We start from the raw sequence: 8,835 nt of genomic DNA, 5'->3' as shown, positions 1-8,835 counted from the left end.
GGCAACGATCACTTGGCCACCGCCTGGCGCGTGAGCAATAAAACTTCCTAAAATAACATCGACCACACAGAAAAGATTGTTTGGTTATTTATTCACACATTATGTGTTTAAAATTCAAATTCGCGCCATTCGAGGAGGTCGCGAGTGCAAACGCGAGTTGGGAGCGCAGTTGAAATTAATATTCGCGATCCGAAGTATGTTTTTGCCATTTTTATCCGACCCCGATCGACCTCGACTCCGTTGTTGATGATCGAATCTGATGCCCAGATATGGGCGTAACAGTGTCCGGCCGAGCCCGGCAAACAAACCAACATTCGGGGCCCCGAAAGCATCGGATCGTCGATCGCTGCTGTTGCTTTCATATTTCGTATTCACAGTCTTGCTGCGGCCGCCCCGAAACCACCGGACTCATATCACCGGACGGGGAAACATATCCTGTTTCCAGCCGGTGCAGCATGCCACATAAAATGGGCCGTTCGAATAGGAAAAGATCCCCGACGACACATGGCCACGACTCGGGGAGCGCGTCAATTGTCCAATCGAACACAATCGGCTCGGCGGCGGACTCCCGGCGAAGGGAATGTTTCGAGCACCATCGGCCGGGGCTGACCGGTTCAGTTGTCATAACGGGGATTTCTTTCGCGATATTAATTTTTACCCATGTTTGGCCGGTTTCAACATGAGTCTTTCGGGGCGAATCAAACCAAAAAAAAAAAACAACAACCCAAACAACGGGTCTGGAGTCTCCACTCACTCTCTCAAGGACTCGCCGGTCAGGCGAGAGGCGTTCGAAAGTTTTCGGCACAGGCTGTGTGCGGCGAGGCTTAATGATCGGCGAAATGCTTCGCTAAATGAAGAATGTTTAACTTATGCTTGTTTTCGGGCTCCGGGCCTCTCCGGCCGCTCGGGTTCCTTCTCTCTCGCCCGTTGCGCAGGTGGAATCCAGCTTTCGTGCGGCGAAAAAGAATTTGCCACCTTTCTTGCGCCTGTTTTGTTGATCCTCGAACACGCTACAAGCGCAAATGATACCGAGGGAGGTGAACATGAAAATTGTAGCGCTGGTCCAAAAGACAACAGAGCAATCCGTATCAAAGCTGCGATTTGCGACTGCGACTTTCGGGGGGTCCGTGAAGAGTTAAGTAACTTGTGCTAAAAATAGTCATTTTGAGACACCGCTGGAACCTGTTCGATTCAGTAAGGTCGCTATGTAACGCATGTAAAGCTCCGCTGTTTAACCAGTTTCCGTGCGAGAGGCTCAAAAATTGTAGCATAACAAAGTCCAGCATCATCGTCACCCCACAACAAAGTCACCGTGCCGCGTGTGTTGCCGGCGGTGAAGAGAATATTAATGATTGTGGCGGCTTCCAGAAATCTGCTCCATCGCTGGAATGGCGGAAAAAATGTTTATTCATGCAAATTAATTTGATACGATTCGCAAACCATTTTCGGCCAACTAGACTATAATGTGATGTGTTACTTTTTCAACCATCCTATCCCAGTCGGCCACCGTGGCGCAAAATTATGCAACGATCCTCTGCCAAAACGCTAACCCATAAACGGATTGGGCGAAAAAAAGCACAACGGGAACGAGCATAACAAGACATAAATTCAAACCTTTCCCACCAAAGCTGGGCCCCGGCGACTGGAGTAGCAGATTCGTCACCGCATTTTATGATCGCGCGGTGAAATTGATAATCAAATTAGGCACCATCGTCCCGGGGATGCCAACCAAACGAATGCCGTTCCCTTTTCGGGCCCGGGCTCTGCGTTGAGGAATCCACCGTCTCCACCCCGGTGGAAGATGATGCCAAACGATTACTGTTACTGATGGCTCTCTTCATGGGGGCTCCACGGCGAGCAGTTCACCTCGACGCAACCCAAGCCACCCCGGGGTGGGGAACAGTTAAATATGAAAGAAAACAATACTCCCAACAATGGGGCGGCTACTACGCGGCGTTTCGCGTCTTTTACCGCGGCCATGCACCATGAAATTCAGTTACGGAAAATTCAACAACATTCGCCGTGAGGACCCTCCTCGCCGTGAAGACCTCATCAAGCAATGGCTCATCCGGGCGGCCACTTACTATATTAGTCAGCCACCCGACCCGGTACAAACTCGCCGTGGCCGGCTGGTCCAAGGGCAGCATCGTGCCAGCAGAGACACCGACCGCCGACAGAAGTAAAACAAATCTAAAGGCCAAACCACCGACCCGGTGGGGTGGGTACGAGGCCCGAAATCAAGCTTAAGGTTGTTGCCTTGTACCGAAAACAGCAGCAGTAGTTGGTGCGTGCTTGAGCCGTCCAAGTCCAGCCGAGGATTAAAAAAAAGAAACCATAAAAATGGAAGAACGGCGGAGAACAAGCAGCTGATTGTGAAATCAACAACAGCATACACGAATTAAATTGTAATTTTATCACGCTTTATAGTTTTGAATATTTTACACCTTTACAATAAACCGTAACTTATTCCTGGTTGTGAGAAAAGAATGATTTTTATAAAATCATCAACATTAAAATACTAAACTTGCAAACATTTTATAGAAAAAGAAATCATTGCTCAATTAAACAGAACATCCATCACAAGGAATGGACTGCGCATCAGCAAATTGTGTTCGTCTTTTTCGGTAGCCATGTGAAATCTGCAGCTGAGGTTTGGCCAACTTCGGACCCTTTCTTCGCATCATTCGACCTTCTGAAGGTTCCCTTTGAAAGCGCTACCGGCGGTGGGTCGTCGTCTTACGTTCCGTCCGAAAGGGAGCCACCGTTCAAGGTCAAGTGACGATAAAAATTTGCATAAACCCCTCCGAGAGCTCGTGCAAAGGGACCGTTCGCATACTCTCCTTAGCGAGGCGTTCAAAAAATGCTGCGACCAAGAGGGCATGTGTCGCAACAGGCGAACATAGTAATTCCTGACGCGAACCCTGTGATTAACGTACCTGCGATCTTCGTTTGCTCGAGAGACGAAGAAAATTGAGCGATTTTTGTGAAGCGCATGAAGTGCTCAAACGGTGCCGCGTTTTTAATTTGACAAACGCTCTCAAACGTGCGGTACAAAAACCATTTTTTGTGTGTAACGAAAACTGGGGACAATCAGTCATTTCTAGTAGCTTCTTTAGGAGGGATCGAGCAATCGATCGAACTACTACGAACTACAAATTACCGATCATCAGATGTAACCGAGGGATCGTGAGACGAGCTGCACGAGTTGCCGGCCGAGTAGCGGACGCAATCTGCTTCTGGCGCTAAGCGAGCGATGACGTGATTTATGCAACTGCAACTTTGCATCCGGCTACAGGCGAGCTTTGAGAACGGAACTGCTGACTGCACTCCACGGACGACGGGGTCAACAGCAGCATCTACGCGTGCCCCCCCGGGGGAGCGGGTTGCGATTGCGTCAGTTGCGGATTCAGCGGATTTGGCAACACGTTTCTTAACCGATGCCCTGCAGGGCTGTCGGGGTGGTTTTTTGCCTCCTCGGTTCCTTCCAACCATACACATGACGCAAACGTCAACGAAGCAATGCACTAATGACGGAAAATCATTCGCCGACTGCTGACGACGACGATTCTACTCAATGCCACGGTGGTGGGCCTCTGGGGCCACCATCGGGCACACAATCGGGCACATAAATTAGTCTTAATGAAGCCGGAGTTGTGAAGCGGCATTTACGGTCCACTGTTGATCGGACCGGATGGCAAAAAAGTGTTCTAGTTTTTTGCCTCAACTTTGCGGCCCTTTTTTGGGGGCAAGACTTTAAACCCAAAAAAAACCGGAACGAAGTATGTTTTTTTATCACCGTATGGAGTACATTTTATTTATTGCTCTTTTAGTAAGGAGCAACCATACGATGTCTGGGTCAACGTATTGATGTCGGTCGATTGAATGGTGACGAGGACGCTGACTTCATCCTGTTCTGCTGTTTGTTTGATAAGCAAAAGACTGTGTTTCCTTGCGACGGTTTGGTGTTGTGCGATGCAATATGAGTTCATCGATTAAACCGGTAGCAGCGAAAGATTGAATCATTCAGATGCGCCCCGAGGGAAGGCTGATGTCATTGCATCGTCATGTGCGTTTATGGTTTTAACTCGTTGAGCACATAAACGGACTTTCTACTAAAATGACTGTAAAACGAACTTTTTACGTCGCGTTTAATTGATGCGGACCCCGCAAAGGCCTTTGGCCAGCATGCCATGCCAGTGTATGAATCATCACCTCGAGCAGCACCGAGTGTTGTCGGGAAGGCGTCAAACGGAAACATAGAACCAACGGTGGATTGCCGTACAAGGGAAGCCATTGTGCGGAAATGCGACCGTTGCGCTGTCGCCAGGAAGGAAATCGTTCTGATGGTCCTACCGCCTATCATTAGCCGACAAACAGGGCGTAAGCAATGAGTGTGTTCACGCACTTGCTCTGAGCAGAACGAGGAGAAACGATACATGAAGTGACCGAGTAATTTTTTTATCTGCTAAGAAGCTCCATCATTAGAGGTGGCTGAATTAAGCGCAAGGCATTCATACCTTCCAAAGGCACAACCTTGCCTAATTACAGTGGTGCTTGTTTCATGCACATATCATAAAAACCCTCAAATGCAAGCACCGCACTGACAGGCCCTGTTGGAAGACTTTAGGCAGAAGAGTTGCAGAATAATGATGTCCTCTCCCCGGCATGCGAATAATTGTGCGCCATTGTGCGCCGTTAGCTAACGGGTTCTCGGTTACGTGACAACGATGGCACGTTGCACACCGTACGCATCGGATAATTTCTGTAGGCATGCAATCATCAAACCGCCTTGAGAAGCGCCTTCGCAGAGATTCATTGACAAAAGAAAGCCCCCAGATAGTGACAAAGATCAGCTGTTTAACACTTACGGTGCCTTCTGCTTCTTGCCGGCGTCGGGAGAAACTCGGTGCTTTCGGGGTGCTGGGAAATCGGTGGCCCGGCAGAGGTGTGTTTTTCGCTTTATCAGGGCTTAATGTCGAAATGTTCGCCACCGCTTAATTGTGCTCCGTAAACCCAAATTCACGATCACACGGGGCGAGCAGCAGCCCGCCATACGCAGCACAAGTGCAAACAACACTTTCTCTCATACGGCGGTGCCCCGATCGACCGACGGCGGGGCTTGTTACTTTCTTCAACCTTTGGGTTGCGCGCGCGGCTCGCCTTACTTGGCCGCAACATTCGCACTCATGCCGTTGCACTCACGATGATGCACCAGATTTAGCAAAGATTGCGCACCACGGCCTTGTAACAAGAAATGGGATCATTCACTCACTTGCCGCAAACCATTCATCACAAAAATACAATTTAAAAAACCATTCACAAACAACACCCAAAGATCACTGTTGGTGCCGAATCCGTTCCCGGTTCGCGATAGTGAAGTGCGTTCAGTTGGAACTTCGGATGCTGAAAGTGGTACGAAAGATGATTGCGATTATTTGACTGACTGACCGACGAGATGAATTATTCTTGGGTTCTCTCTTTTCCTATGTGTGTTGTGCCTACGATCAGCTGACCGGTGCGAGGAAACGATCGTTGTTGCTCCGAAACGATTCAATATTAATGCCCGATCGTTAAAAAATCAAAACACTTCAAGTAATTCTGTTACTGTAAAAACTAAACATGTATTAACATGATAACTTCCAAAAAATGGAATGGCGGTGCCAGAATCTGGAGCATCGGTTGGTTGTCAAAAGTTTGTTTGTATTGCACGAGGTCAAATGACATCACGGTTCATCGATTCGGTCGGTCAATCCGTTCTTTCTCGCTCGTCGTTTCTCTCGAAGATCATTGCGTCGCACACCGGATCCGGATTCAACGGAACCAAATCGGGCTACCGTTACCAGCCAAACGCTATGCTTGCTGGGGCAACGCACAATCAGACCGCGCCTACAGACAACGGTCACCGGTCAATTGATGCAAAAGTGTCGTCTACCTTTACGGTTGCGTTGCACTTCACTCGATACGGCATAGAACACCCGGGAGCGCAAAGAATTCAACCGGAACGCCGCGAAATACGATAACGAAAGTCGCGAATCAGACACATAAAAATAAACAAACGGGGAACCGAACGCACAAAAGAAACGCGTCCAACACACAACCACTTTCGAAGCGGTACCAATTTCCTAAGGATCCTAAGGATTTTTTCCAATACGAACACTCGGTTTCGAGCGAAAACGTGATAGGTGATCGCGACTTAGCGATCGTGCGTTTTGAGTTTTGAACTGTTTTAACTTTTAACCCTTCGCACGCACTCTGATCTATCTCTGTTTACACTGCGTTCAACCGGAAAACGCGCGCACGCAAAAAACGCGTCCGATTGTAGCAAACATTGGAAATTTTTTAATTTTTGTCCGGCTGTTTTGAGAATCCAACCGATTTTCGATCCTAACTTTGACACTTCGAACCTGACTCCCGAATGAAATTACTCTATTTTCTTGCGTTCCCGAACTTTTCGAGAATTTCCTTCCTAACTTCCCGAACGTCACTCGCAACGGCGCTGCACTATGGGAAATTTGAATTCAACAGTCGGACATATTTTTTTCTACGAAGAATCTACGGATCTTTTTTCAACTTTTTTGTCTTCTTTGCATGTGTTTTGATTAAATTCAACATTTTTTGTGTAATACACGCGTTCGAGTAGCTTTGTTTTCGTTATTTTAAGATTAAAAGCTATCGCAATTATTGCTAAAAGAAAACCGTTGGAACTGGACTTGATCATTCAAACGCAATCGGCTTGCGCGGCTCGATGAAACGTTTCATCGAAAATCTACCCTTGCGGTAGAAGAACGATTTAAACTTAAACTGATTTTTTACGCACCAAACAGCTTTATTCTTAATGGTAAAGAGAACAACAACCATATTTATCCATTGTTTATATGTTTATAGTTTTTTCGTTCTGTTGAAAATTGCGTTCCTGCAATGTAGTAGTTCCGGCAGCACTGCCAGTCGGCAGTACAGCCAGTCGGCAGCACTGCCAGTCGGCAGCACTGCCTCTCTCTTTCATAGTCACATAAGTCAGTCGCGCTAGAACTCTAGACAAATATAGTCCTATTAATCACCGACCACGCGAAACCTGCTGTCTGCAATTATTCAACAGGTTATGGGCCCAGACCCACGTGGAGAGAAAAGTGTGAAAAGCGTAGTATCAGTATCAGTACCAAAAGTAAAAGTGTTAAGTGAGTTGTTATAAACCCAGAATGGGAAGCGACATAACATTCGCCAAGTTGAATGGCCGGGGTAATTTCCCAGAATGGGAAAAGAATATGCTGGCGTTTTTGCGGACGCGCGATCTATATCTGTGCGTGCAACCAGCCCCCGCTACAGAAACAGACGCTGGCAAGCTCTCGCGAGCTGTCGGGTGGCTGTTCCTGGCTTGCGAAAGTCACATTACGCATCACTTTGGTAAAGACGATACGGCACTGCAGATCTGGCAAGGATTGCGAAAAGTCTTCGCAGAATCAGGCCAGAGCTTGCATCTGCAAGCAGTGATGACGCTTTCGCACACTTATCGCGAGGAATGTGAATCGAACGAGGAGTATATCGGCAAAATGTTGGAAGCGTGGAGACGCTGTACTGAGGTCGGTATACATTTCGAGGACAATATTGTGGCACTATTCATCATCGGTAATCTGGGAACTCAGTATGAGGCATTCCGTCAAAGTTTGATTGGAAGCGGCCAGAAGATTACAGTTGAAAGAGTCAACGCAGGACTCCTTGAGATGACAACGCCGGTTAAAAAGGAAAGTAACGCGGCATTCTCAAGTTTGCACAGTATGAAGGGACATAGAAAACCCAGTGTGGCTAACAATCAGAAGAAAGATCTTAGCCGGGTAAAATGCTTCATGTGCGGCCAGAATGGTCATTATAGAAACCAGTGCACCAATTCCAGCGAACAGAGAGACAAAGCCCTGCCAATATTCCCGGAAGCCAAAACAGCGATAGCGTTCAAGGCTGCAGTTGGGGATAGCAAGACAATAGAATGGCACCTGGATAGCGGCGCGTCGCGGCACATGACTTCCGAGCTGGAAATTCTGAGAAACGTTCAGCGCACCGACGGATTGACAGTCACAATTGCCGATAACCGAATTATAAACGCCAAATGCATGGGTACAGCCAATTTAAGTTTCGCAGGAAGACAACTTACGCTGAAAAATGTGTTGTATGTTCCGGATCTTAACTTTTCGCTCATTTCGCTCGACCAGGTATCTCGCTCAGGCTATAGAGTGGTGATAGAAAATGGCATTTGCCGATTTCTCGGAAAGCAAAATGAAGCAATCATCGATGCGACATCAACAGGAGGCATTTTTTAAAATTGTAACGGGCTACGAGAAATGTTTGTTTGCCAGAGACTCAGAGTTAATGGAGCGGCATAGACAATTGAGACCCAATAAGGCCGAGAGTGACGAATTAAAAACATGTGGCAACACATTGTTCGCGTTAACGGCAGCAACGGGCAGAAACGATTATTTGGGGAAGCAGAGTAAAGTCGACCACGACCAGAACTATCGGGAAAGGCTGAAGCATGTACATTCCTGCCAGAGCATTCTCGAGTACGAGAAAGGAGCAAATAGTGACAGGGCGAAGCAGGGAGGCTCATTGAGATCGATGGATAGTCCCTCGAAGGAAGATATGAGCGAGGTCATCGAGTCAGCGAGGTCGAGGAAGAGGTCATTCATCGATCATCGATCGGACGATCTGAAAGGTGTCAACCAGAAACCCTTTGTACAGATTGGTACAAGCGACGACCTTACGAAGAAGGATCGAAGGGAGGATGAATCTTCATCATCGTCACGCAGGCGCAGAGAACGGAAGCGGCGCGATCGTAAGAAGCTTCGA

The sequence above is a fragment of the Anopheles cruzii genome, chromosome 3 (assembly GCF_943734635.1).
Source record: "Anopheles cruzii chromosome 3, idAnoCruzAS_RS32_06, whole genome shotgun sequence".
Lineage (NCBI taxonomy): Eukaryota > Metazoa > Arthropoda > Insecta > Diptera > Culicidae > Anopheles > Anopheles cruzii.
The sequence above is the reverse complement of the archived record's forward strand: the minus strand, read 5'-3'. Positions refer to the sequence as shown.